General features: G+C 52.4%; 1 long non-coding RNA gene across 1 annotated transcript; it reads right to left on the bottom strand.

Annotated features, from left to right (window-relative positions):
* Positions 1-5,965: 5,965 nt before the first annotated feature.
* Positions 5,966-12,685, bottom strand: LOC106727623. The gene is made up of 3 exons (XR_001363848.1): positions 12,534-12,685; positions 6,637-6,903; positions 5,966-6,259 (listed from the first exon to the last, which is right to left on the bottom strand). It is a non-coding gene; the product is annotated as an uncharacterized LOC106727623 (long non-coding RNA).
* Positions 12,686-13,089: the final 404 nt, after the last annotated feature.

Raw genomic sequence — 13,089 nt, 5'->3', positions numbered from 1 at the left:
CTGGAGGGCTGGCCAGGGGCACTGCCCCGCTGGGCAGAGAAAAGCCTGTGTCCTTGGGTCAAACGGAGATGCCTGCTTTGTGCTGAACACAGTACAGCTCTATCCTGCTGTGCCCAGAAGCACCCGGCTATGGGCTGTGAGGCCCCACCCTGGCTCTGAGCGACACCCATTGCCAGCTCCGGAGAACGATCGGTCTGTTGTTCTAGAAAGGCCCTGCCCTATCTCTAGAAAAGCCTGTCTCCCTCACCCCAGGAGGAGCCGCCCCCCAGCAAACCTGGCCTCGGCGGACTCTAGGCGCTTGGCTCTGAGGAAGCCCGAGAGATGCTTCATTCCTGCAGTTTGGTCTCTGCCTTTGGAGGGAGGGCTCTTTCTGACAAACACAGGAAAAAGCGCTTTGTAAAACCAAAAAGCTGGGCCTGGGGTGCAGCAGATGCTCACCGACACGTGTGTGGAATGAAGGAGTGGTCCTGGGAGATCTTTGCAAACTGCAAGGCACAGCACGATCTTCAGATATTATTCTTACTGTGACTAAATAAAGCAGTTATCAGAGGTATTATGGGAAACTCCATATTTCTCCCTAATGAGATCTTTTTCTTGTGAGCTCCCACCAGACAGGAAGCAGAGGGACTGGCTCACAGTGGGCATCAATAAATGTTTGATAGATGAATGAATGCATGGATGGATAAATGAGGACTATATAGATGGATGAATGGCTGTGTGGATGGTGAGTGAATGGAAAAGATGGATGGAGTGGCTGACACAGTTGCCTACTCATCAGCCACCTGCCTCTCCCCTATCCTTCTTCCTTGCTAAATGAGTCCAAATTATATCCCAGTCTTTTGCAGCTTAGGAGGAGACTAAACTGATCTTGTTTAGTTTGAAGCCATCATGGTGATTTTCCCTTGCCAGATAGTGGTTTGGGAATAGCCCTGTGATGTGAATCTGACCCAGGAGACATGAGAGGATGTCTACTGGGGATCCTTCAGGAAAGCTCTCCTCATTAAAGGAACACAAAGAGGGGGTGTTCTCTCTTCTGGCCTTTGAACACTGATGTGTGAGGATGAGATGTTTGGAGATGCTGCAGCCATAAGGAGATAAGATGGAGAACAAAAGCCTGACCTTCTAAGTACCACAGAGCAAGAATATAGAAAGAGCTTGGGTCCTTTAAGCTTCTCATTGAACCACTGAATTAACTGATGAGTGTAAGTATATGGATGGATGGGTGGGTGGATGGATCAGTTGATGAATCAGTAGGTGAATAGAAAATATTCATGGGAATGGGGACAGGTGAATGGATGGATGGATGGATGGATGGATGGATGATGGATGGATTGGATATGGGTGGATGGATGGATGGACGGACTGAGAGTGGGTAGACAGTAGATGGATGGGTGGGTGGATGGATCAGTTGATGAATCAGTAGGTGAATGGAAAATGTTCACGGGAATGGGGACAGGTGAATGAATGGATGGATGGATGGATGGATGGATGGGTGGATGGATGGATGGATGGATATGGGTGGATGGATATGGGTGGATGGATGGATGGACGGACTGAGAGTGGGTAGACAGTAGATGGATGGACGGCCTCAGAGTGGGTAGACAAGAGATGGATGGATGGATGAATGGAGGGATGGATGGATGGACGGACTGAGAGTGGGTAGACAGTAGATGGATGGACGGCCTCAGAGTGGGTAGACAAGAGATGGATGGATGGATGAATGGAGGGATGGATGGATGGACGGACTGAGAGTGGGTAGACAGTAGATGGATGGACGGCCTCAGAGTGGGTAGACAAGAGATGGATGGATGGATGAATGGAGGGATGGATGGATGGACGGACTGAGAGTGGGTAGACAGTAGATGGATGGACGGCCTCAGAGTGGGTAGACAAGAGATGGATGGATGGATGGACGGACTCAGAGTGGGTAGACAATAGATGGATGGATGGATGGATGGATGGACGGACTCAGAGTGGGTAGACAGTAGATGGATGGATGGATGGATGGATGGACAGACTCAGAGTGGGTAGACAGTAGATGGATGGACGGACTCAGAGTGGGTAGACAGTAGATGGATGGATGGATGGACGGACTCAGAGTGGGTAGATAGTAGATGGATGGATGGATGGATGAATGGATGGATGGACGGACTCAGAGTGGGTAGACAGTGGATGGATGGATGGACAGATGGATGGATGGATGGATGGATGGACAGACTCAGAGTGGGTAGACAGTAGATGGATGGACGGACTCAGAGTGGGTAGACAGTAGATGGATGGATGGATGGACGGACTCAGAGTGGGTAGATAGTAGATGGATGGATGGATGGATGAATGGATGGATGGACGGACTCAGAGTGGGTAGACAGTAGATGGATGGATGGACGGATGGATGGTGGATGGACGGATGGATGGACGGGGAGCTGGATGGTTGGGTGGGTGAATGTATGAATATATATGTATACTAAAATATAAAGGACCATCAGCAGTACTACTGTCTCTCTGAAGAACATTCAGTCCAGGGCACCCAAGGTCAGACCTGGCTGAGGAGACTGAGCTTTCCCACCCCTCTCCTCCGGCCCTCATTCCTGCTCCCTGGTTCATGTGCGCTGGGCCCACCTGTCAGGACCAACACTTGCCTTCAGTGCCTGTCACCTGGCTGGAAGGGCATGTGCCCACCTGCCCTCTTGTGCGGGCCTTACCCTGCCAGAGAGACGGCTGGTCTGTTAAGAAGTTCAGTGAGTTGAAAGGCAGCCTGGCACGGTGGACTCAGACAGTCCTGGGTCCAAATCCTGGGCTTGCTTTTCATGAGCTGTACGTTGGGTCAGCCTCCTAACCCACCTGAGCATCAGCCTTCTCATCTACAAAATGGGGATAACAGCACCACTGCCGGCTGCACTGAGTGAGGAAAGCATGTATGAAAGTGCTCAGCACCGTCTGTACTTCCCCCCCTGCCCCCTGCCCCCCAGTAAATCCTCAACAAATGCCAAGCCCTCCTATGTCCTGGCCAGCTCAGCCATGGCCAGGCATCCCGGGGCGGTGGCCAGGCAGCAGCCAACATGTGGCTGCAAAGGAGCCCCGGGCTGGAAGAGCAGCCTGTGGCCCCTCCTCCATCCTGCTGTGCAAAGCTGTCTCGGGCATTGGTCCTGGGAGCCAGCACAGGGACGAGGGAAGGGCCAGCGGAAACCGAGCAAACCAAGATTGCTTCCTTCCTTCTCGTGCCACTGGATCTGGCAGGATGCGTCGGTGACCCAGGAGCCTCAGGAGCTTGCAGGTTCAGAGCTGACAGTGAACAGCTGGCTCAGCTGCTGGGGCGGGGCCAGCCCAGGGTCGCAACCTCTCCTCCTGCAGCTTCCAGTGCCTCCTGGACAGAGACAAGTCATCCCAGCAGAGCCAAGCTCTCCCTCACCTGCAAGCCTTTGCACAGGCTAATCCCCATGGCTTACCTATCCCTCGTCACCTGTCCCTCATCCTTGGATTGAGGGTCCCCTCAAGACATTGACTCCTGGCTCTAAGAATGATTAACTGTGTGTCCTTACTGACACCCCATGAACCTAAATTTCTTATCTGTCCCTCATTGATTCAACAAACATTTTTGGAGAATCTACTGGAGGTCTGTTCCAGGGTTGCAGGTGCTAGGAATGCAAACATGAGTCAAAAATTATCTTGGCCTTGCCCTAGCTGGTTAGGCTCAGTAGATAGAGCACCGGCCTGTGGACTGAAGGGTCCCAGGTTTGATTCTGGTCAAGGGCACATACCTCAGTTGCAAGCTTGATCCCTGGCTCTGGTCAGAGTGCATGCAGAGGGCAACCAATCGATGTGTCTTTCTCACAACAATGCTTCTCTTTCTGTCTCTACCCTTCCCTTCCACTCTCTCTAAAAATCAATGGAAAAATATCCTTGGGGGAGGATTACCAAAAAAAAAAACACAACAACAACAATTTTTTCTTGGTCTTTGCAGAGCTCAGAGTGCAAGCAAAGAGATGGACCATTCAACCCCTAGGACAGTAAAGACCCCGTCAAAATCCATAGAATGGAAGTATAAAGAGAGTCATCTGACCCAACCTGGGGGCTCCAAGGAGGGCTTCCTGGAGGAGATGACCTTTTGTGAGATAGAAAAGGATCTCACAACATATGTGAAAAGTCTGGACACAGCATCAGTCGTAGAGGAGGAGTCTGCTGATGAGTCTCCTGTTTCCTTCCTTCCCCATTTTCCATAGGAAGAAGCGAAGACCCAGGACAGGGAAGAGATAAACTCAAAGCTCCCTGCAAGCCAGAGACAAGGCAGGAGCCAGACCTCACCCTGCTCATCCGCGGAACCAGGAGGCTCTCCCCAGATGCCCGCACAGGTTGGCCTGTGTCCTGCAGTGGCTGGGATGCCGGTCAGAGCCTAGACCAGCCGTGGGCAAACTACGATCCGGCCCGTTTGAAATGAATAAAACTAAAAAAAAAAAGACCGTACCCTTTTATGTAATGATGTTTACTTTGAATTTATATTAGTTCACACAAACACTCCATCCATGCTTTTGTTCCGGCCCTCCGGTTCAGTTTAAGAACCCATTGTGGCCCTCGAGTCAAAAAGTTTGCCCACCCCTGGCCTAGACCATCTCAACTCCACCAAGCTCTCCTGAGACACTTCACAATCACACTTTTATCACGAGTTTGATAAATAAAGGCAATTGTGGGACAATTAGATTCTCGTCTCTCCCAACGTCTTAATTGGAGCAAGATGCATGAGTCTTTCCTGCGCGTCATTTTGCCAGGTGTGTTGGAGGCTTTTCATCCGGGCGCCCTAATGCACCGCAGGAAGAGTGATGGCTGGAAGCCACGGCCGTGACACGCCCGGGAGCCGGCAGGCAGTTCCCACGTGGCCCCTGACTGATCACCACGGATGTCCCCTGACATACGCTGGGAGGTCCCCGAGCAGATCATGGCTTGTAACCACCGTTATCAATCACGTGGCTGTGGCGCTTTCCACAGAGCCTGTGCCAGTGAGAGGCGCGTGGCTTCAGGGACCTGAAGACCCAAGTTCAGATCCCAGCTCTGTGGTCAGTTCGCTGTGTGACCTTGGGCGAATTGCTTAACCTCTCGGAGCTTCAGGTGCCACAAAGAGGGAGCTCATCCTTGACACCATCAAACAAGACAACGTGTGTGACACTTCGTAAAGGCCTGGGGAGTTACCAGCTGTGTGCCGCCTGCCCCCACGGCCGGCCTCTGTGCACATAACTGGCAAGACGAAACCTGACCAGGGAGAGGGACGCACACGCGTAAAGACGGACAGGCCCTTCTCCTGATACCCACAGCTCAAAACTGCACACCACACTCGGGTGCACAAAGGAAGAGTGAAGGCCGCTTTCTGACTTCTCACAAACGCTCCAACACCCTCCCACTGAGGGTGCAGGTGGGGAGAGGGGCTGTTAACTGGCAAGTTCATTGTCACTAAATCTGACTCCCCCTCCAGTTTCATGTGGTCTCTCGGGAGGCAATTCAGTTGCTTTGGAGTGAATGCTCAGTGCTTCAGGCTTCCCCTTCCCACTTCTCCTCCGAATACGGCAGCGGGGTAGGTAGGTGTGGAGAAGCTGGCCGAGCTTCCTGGAAGCGGGGAGGGGGTCTCCCATCTATGTGACTCACCAGGTGTGACTCACCTGGTCCAGGGATTCCCCCCCGTCCCTGGCCACACGGTGCCCTTCTCTGCTGGTCTGTTGATCCTTGGGAGTTGGAATTCTGGACCTCCTGGTCACCCACATAGGTCATGGGGACCCAGCAATGCCAGGTCAGCCTCACCTAACCAGGCACCCCCTCCCACCAATGTCAGGTTCCCACCCCCACGATCTCACCCCCTTCCCCACGTTGGTAAGTGGCAAAGTGGACCAGAGCACGGATGTCCTGGTCTCTGTGGTCTAGTCTCTTTCCCACTCCTGGGGGCCCAGCCCATGTCCTCACCCCGTCCCTCCTCACCAGGACCCCTGTGAGGGCAGACCCCGCTTCCCCTCCTTGCCTGGCGGGCTCCCCCTCTCTCCATCCCCTCCGTCCTCTCCGCACTCCTCTGTGATCTCGGAGGCAGCGGGCTGGGCTCTTGATGTGCAAAGATGACGTTGGGACTCAGAAAGCCGCCCCACCTCTCAACAAAGCCTGGCTTTCAAGACGACTGTCTGTCCAAGGACGCAGGTTCCTCTTCAGTCAAAAGCTGAACGTCAATTCCTCCCTTTGTGTTCCTGATCCTGATCCTATTCCTCTCAAAGGCCCTGGGTGCCTCTGGCTGAAAAGGAAGAGAGACACATAAAAGCAGCGAAGAAACACGGGTGCATTAAAACATGGTGTCCTTCCTGTGACGCGGGCCTCCCTGGATGCCAGAGAGCAAAGCGCCCCGGGGGAGCTCTCCCACCCACGCCAGGGACCAGAGAAGGCACAGACTGCCTTAGGCCCCGCAGCAGGGCCCTGGCGGGGCAGGAGCAGGAAGCCCTCCTGGTGTGTCCCAGCGCTCAAAGGCCCTCCCACCAGCCCACTCTCTCTCGGGAGGTGGTGCTGGGCACTCGCATCTCGGCATCCTGTGTCTGCGCACTTTTCAGCCGCTCTCTGAAGCAGGGCCGTGTCTGTCTTACACATCCCACCCCCAGCCCGGGGTCTAGAACGTACAGATGGGACTTCCCTCGCGTCACGCTGCTCCTGCGGGTTACATCGCCGGCCGCTTTCCTTCTGGGTCAGGGTGCCTCCTTCCACCCAGGGCACCAGGCTCGGCTGCGCTCTCTCCATGTCGGTTCCGGGGCGGCCTGCTACCTGAGAGGGACGACTCCTGCCTGCCAGTTCCTTCCTCCACGCAAGGGGCTTGGGGTCCCTTTATTCCCACTCCTGCTGTCCTCAGCTTGCGTCAGCCATCGTCTACCTGAGCCTCCGTTTTCCCACCTATAAATAAATGAGTTTGATGAGATGGTGGCTCTTAGACATTTTTTTTTGCAGTGGAAAAACAGAGCTGCTTTCTTTTTAAGCAAGGAAATGGGTCCCTCACATATATACACATACATTCATATGCACACTATGATCATATACACATGCATTCATATACACACTATGTTCATATACACATACATTCAAATACATACTATGTTCATAAACACATGCATTTATAGACATACTATGTTCACATACACATGCATTCATATACATGCTATGTTCATATACACATGCATTCATGTACATACTATGTTCACATGCACATACATTCATATACATACTATGTTCATATACACATGCATTCATATACATACTATGTTCATATACATACTATGTTCATATACATACTATGTTCATATACATACTATGTTCATATACATACTATGTTCATATACATACTATGTTCATATACATACTATGTTCATATACATACTATGTTCATATACATACTATGTTCATATACATACTATGTTCATATACATACTATGTTCATATACATACTATGTTCATATACATACTATGTTCATATACATACTATGTTCATATACATACTATGTTCATATACATACTATGTTCATATACATACTATGTTCATATACATACTATGTTCATATACATACTATGTTCATATACATACTATGTTCATATACATACTATGTTCATATACATACTATGTTCATATACATACTATGTTCATATACATACTATGTTCATATACATACTATGTTCATATACATACTATGTTCATATACATACTATGTTCATATACATACTATGTTCATATACATACTATGTTCATATACATACTATGTTCATATACATACTATGTTCATATACATACTATGTTCATATACATACTATGTTCATATACATACTATGTTCATATACATACTATGTTCATATACATACTATGTTCATATACATACTATGTTCATATACATACTATGTTCATATACATACTATGTTCATATACATACTATGTTCATATACATACTATGTTCATATACATACTATGTTCATATACATACTATGTTCATATACATACTATGTTCATATACCACATGCATTCATATACATACTATGTTCATATACACATGCATTCATATACATAGTATGTTCATATACACATGCATTCATATACATAGTATGTTCAATGGGTTTGCAGGTCCCCCAAAGCACACATGCAGCACAAAATATGAAAACCCAGGCTGGGCTGTTGACAGGACAGGGCTGGGACAGGGAGAGGGGGTCAGCTGTTTCCTGTGGCCAGGGCGGCGACCTGGGCAGCAGGCGCTTCCTGTTTCCCAGAGGGAATCCAGGGTCACTTGTCCTACATCGTCGCCGGGCAGCCTTCCCTGCGTCAGGCAGCTCCCAGCACCAGCAACAATGGCCCTTTGTCTCCAGCTCTGCCGCCCCAGCCCGAGTCTCATGCCCATCTTCCAGACGAGCAAGTGTGGCACAGGGAGCTGAGGTCACTGCCCAGGGTCATGTGGGTTAAGTCACTTGCCTGAGGTCACCAGCTAAAAAGAAAGCTGGACTCTAACTCACCGACTATACGGCTGCCCTGCTTCCCAGATAGCAGACCCTGTGCCCAGGGCCCACCAGCCACCTGCCAACCAGCCCCCCTCCCCGCCTGGTCCTCCTCTATCCCCACTTTCCTGGAGCATCTTCCTGGAGGGAGGGGCCTGCCTGGACCCCTGCCCCTCCCACTGCTGAGCAGCCTGGCCCTGGCTGCACACACCACCGCGGCCACGGCCAGCCATGCAGCTGGATCTTGAAGAGGCGGCACTTTAAGTGCAGCTGGAGGAGAGGGCAGTCCAGGTGCCTTCAGGGGGCCCCCCCCCCCCCCCCCAAGCCCCAGCCTGACCTGCTCCCTTACCTCCTGCTGTTCTTTGCTGAAAGGAGGGAGCACCTGGAGCCACAGGAGGGCCACTGAGCAAAGAACAGCAGGAGGTAAGGTAGCAGGTCAGGGTGGGGCTTGGGGGGGAGAGGCACCCTGAAGGCCAAACTCAGGCATCAGGCGCGCGCGCACACACACACACACACACACACACACACACACACACACGACAGTCCCCAGCCTGTCTGTCTTCATTTGTCAGAAGGAGGGGGCAGGCGTGGAGGTGACCTGAGACCAGGGGCCCTGCCCCCACTCCTGCCCTGAGCCACGCCCCCCGGAACAGAGCAGGGAACAGTAACAGCCAAAATGGCATTGACTGAGCAGTTACAATGTGCCAGGTGCTCTTCTAAGGATTCTGTGTGGATCGGTTTGTTTACTTGACAAAGGAGCCTCTCCCCATTTTCTAGATAAGAAAACTGAGGCTTGCTAAGGAAGTGCTGGAGCTGGACTTGAAGGCCAGAACAACCCCTATGCACCAGGAGGGGCTGAGGAGAGCCAGAGCTGCAAGGCTCGAGATGGGGACAAAGGGTAGCGTAGCTGTGACATCTGAGGGCGGAAGGGGGGGGGGTCAAAGGCCAGGCAGGGAGGAGGGCATCTCAGTGGGGGCCGGAGGGGAGTAACGGCAAACCAGAGGGCATAGCGCCAGCCCCAGCTCCTGCCACTACAAAACCCCTCTGCCCTCTCTCCCCAACCTGGACACGAGCCCCAGGGAAGAGGTCCCCAAATAACTGAGAGCACATTTTTGCTACGCTCAGGGAACTGTGGGCTCAACATACAAATGCAGGTCAGTGGGGTTTGTTTTTTTTAAGTTGCATTTCTCATGAACTAATTTTGTACTTTTATGCCTGATATCTTATCAAACCCATTATTGTCCAGATGTGGAAACTGAGACTTAGAACAAGCAGTGAAAATGTGCATGGAGGACTTCCAGGGCCCCAGGCCACGAGCTCAGGATTTACTCCGTTCGGTTGGAGTAACCCTGGATGAACAGCGGGACCAGCTGGGGTTTGATAAGCTGATGGCTCCTGGGTTCAAATCCTGTCTCTGCCTCTTGGTTGCTGTGCAGTCGTGGGCAAATTGCTCTCTGAACCTCCATGTCCATGTCTGTAAGATGGAGCTAATAAGAGCCTCCTTCCTGATTCATTCCACAGACATTTACTGAGCACCTACTATGTGCCAGGCACTGTGCCAAGAACTGGGAATGCAGCAGGGAATACACCTTTAGTGGTAAATCAGGGCCCAGCTACTGAACAGTGGGCTCCCTCCACCCCGTGGGTGTGCCCTGCAGCCTGACTTAGGACCCTGTACCTTCAGACAGAATAAGGTAGATGCCGTCACGGTGGTTCTCAGATGCTGTAACAGGAGGCTGTGGTGCTCGAGGTGCGTGGTCTGAAAAGAAAGGGTGAGAATTCCTCTTCCAAGGCCCCACTGCCTCGGTGTTTTCCGGAACTATGACCCTGCAGGGTGGGCCCGCTGTCCTGCTGTCAGAGGGTGGCCACATGGGCGGGAATGGAAGGCACAGGGCGGGGCTGGCTTCCTGCCACTGCACGGGCACAGAAAACACTCCGGTCTGCGGAGGGGAAGCCCCGGGAATCCGTTCCAGCCAGCCTGCCCCAGACAGGGCTCCCAGCCTTCCTTCCGAGGGCAGCCGAGGGCAGCCGGGCAGCCCCAGGCAGGGCCAGCCCTAGGCAGGGCCACAGAAGGTCTCCAGACAGGCGTGTGTATGTGTGTGTGTGTGTGTGTAACTAGTGTGTCTGTTTCTGTATGTTTGTGTCTATGTATTTGTTCAACTAGGTGTGTACGTTTGCTTGTATCTATACTTCTGTGTGGGTCTGTGTGTGTACTTGTGTGTTACCAAGCCCCAGAGGGAGTGGCCCCCAGACCATCCTATATACACAGTTTCACTGAGGCAGACACAAAAAATCCCCTATAAAATCTCCACACAGACACACATCCACAGTCTTATACGCCCACAGGTGAACATATATGCATAGACACAGCATCCATAACCACAGACACACACATAAACATACCTTCACACGGAAACATATACAGAGACACAGGCAGACACCCAAGAGTTGGCAGGACCAAGACTTGGGGGACAGGTGCTAACTAAGAGAGGATAGTGACGGCCTTCAATAGGCTCACAGCCTAAAGGGACACTGGTATGTGGGTCCCTCGCTGGAGCACAGGGTGAGCTGTGCCCAGATAGAAGCCAATAGAGGAACACAGGGACCAGAGGAGGGAGTCACCAGCTCTGCCAGACTGGGGAGAAATCAAGGAGGGCTTCTGAGAGGAAGTGGAAAAGTGCTTTAGGAAGAGGAGCTTGGCATTTCTCAGCCCATCAGCTCTCATAGGTATTGGTTTGATGCATCCTTTCCTAACAATTAAATAAGACACTAGGAGCCCCGAGACAGAAACGGGGGGCTGGGGGGTGCATTTGGAGTGTGCTCACTGCTGGAGGAGAGGCACAGAAAGGTTATATCTCAGTCTCTCCCCACATTAGGCCTCCCACCCCCATCCCCAGTCATTGCCTCCCATCCCCCCATATGCCCACTCTCCCCTTCCATGTCTGCAGACTTTATTGATTGCTGCTGTCCACCCAGAGACCCAGCCCCTAGTCTCCAGGTAACAGAAAAATGCTTTCTTCCTTAGGGGAACCTCTTTTCCCTTCCTCCCTGTGGGGAGCACAATCCCAGGACCCCAATCCTTGGCCCCGGACTGGACAAGGGACCCAGGCCTAACCGTCAGAGCATCCATCCCCCTGGCCACAGCGATCGGCCGTGGGTGGGCAGGCGACCCCAGCCAGCTCTCCTTCCCTGGGGCTTACATGTGGGTGCTGGAAGAAACAGGTTCTCAGTGGAGCTGAAAGGATGGGACCCTAAGCTGCCTTTGGCCAGGCCGACCTCCTGCCCTGAGCGGGGGAAAGGCTGTCTGGAGTAGAAGAGAATGAGCTAACAGAGAGGCGGAGTGGAGAGAATGGCAGCCCAACAACTTTGTTCGAGTCTCCAGTCCACGGTGTTCTTCCCAGAGTGAGAGCCAGTAACGTCCCCTTTTCACCGGTTCTGGTTGGGTCTCTGCTACCTGCCGCTGGAGACCAGACCAGCACAGTCCCCCTCATTCTTCCTTCCATCTGTCCTTGCCCCATCTCCATCTCCCACCCAGGCCCCGCCCACCATAGGCACTTCCCTACCACCTCTCACTCCTCCTCAAGCCTCTCCCTCCCACCCTCAGCCCTGCACTACCAACCCTCCCCAGGGGGCTCCTGGGGCTCCTGTGGCAGCTGAAGGCTGGGTTCCACGGGCCTGCTTTCCAGGCCTGAGTGAGGAACCTGGCCCTCCCTCTGTCAGCAGGAACACACAGAGCAGGCCTGCTGGGGTCGGGCCTGGAGGTCTCTGCCCCCTTCTAAGACACCAGCCGCCTCTCTGGTCTTCCCGCCTCCTGTCTCTCTCCCCTCCAACCCATCTTGCAGTCTGCTGCCAGGCAGATCTCCCCAAAATGCAAATCTGACAATGTCACTCCCCACCCCGCCCCCAGGACTCTAACAGCTCCCTGTGCCCTAGAGGATACTAGCCCTTAGCCTTGCTATTAGCTACATAAAGGTTTAGCTCCTAAAGCGGACCTCAAATAGCACTGACTAAAGTAAGACAGAAGTTTACTTGTCCCTCATAGAATAACTCACACATAAACCATCCAGTGGCAGGTTCCTTCCGTCCTGTTGCTCTATAATTCCCGGGCTGTTGCCCTCGTTCACATGTCCCAAGAGGGGACCCTGTTCACCTTCTAGGAAATGGGAAGAGTGAAAGGTAGAGGAGAGGGCTCACCACTACAGGAAACAACCCTGAAACTGCCTACAATACTTCTACTCCCATCCTATTGGCCACATTCGTCACATGGCCCCACCCAGGTTCAAGGGAGGCTGGGAAATGCAGTCTTTCTTCCAAGCAGCCATGTCTCATTAGTGTTGAAGGGAGAAGGGATATTAGGGGACAGCCACAGTCTCTGCAACGCCTTGGCATTCAGGGCCCTTCACAGCCAGCCTGGTTCTGGGTCTCCATACCTATGCACATGCTGAGCTCCTTTGCCCACCCTCCTTTCTGCCTTTGATTCTGGGAAGCCTTCCTGACCACCACTGCCCCAGCCTGGATTCAGGGTCTATGCCCACTGATCACATGGTATTGTAGGTAAGGGTTCATCACCCACACTAGATTGGGAGTAACTCAGGGCAGAGACCACAA

This window comes from Myotis brandtii, unplaced genomic scaffold, assembly GCF_000412655.1.
Source record: "Myotis brandtii unplaced genomic scaffold, ASM41265v1 scaffold456, whole genome shotgun sequence".
In the NCBI taxonomy this organism is placed as follows: Eukaryota; Metazoa; Chordata; class Mammalia; order Chiroptera; family Vespertilionidae; genus Myotis; species Myotis brandtii.
Note: the sequence above shows the minus strand (reverse complement) of the source record. Positions and strands in the feature narration are given on the sequence as shown.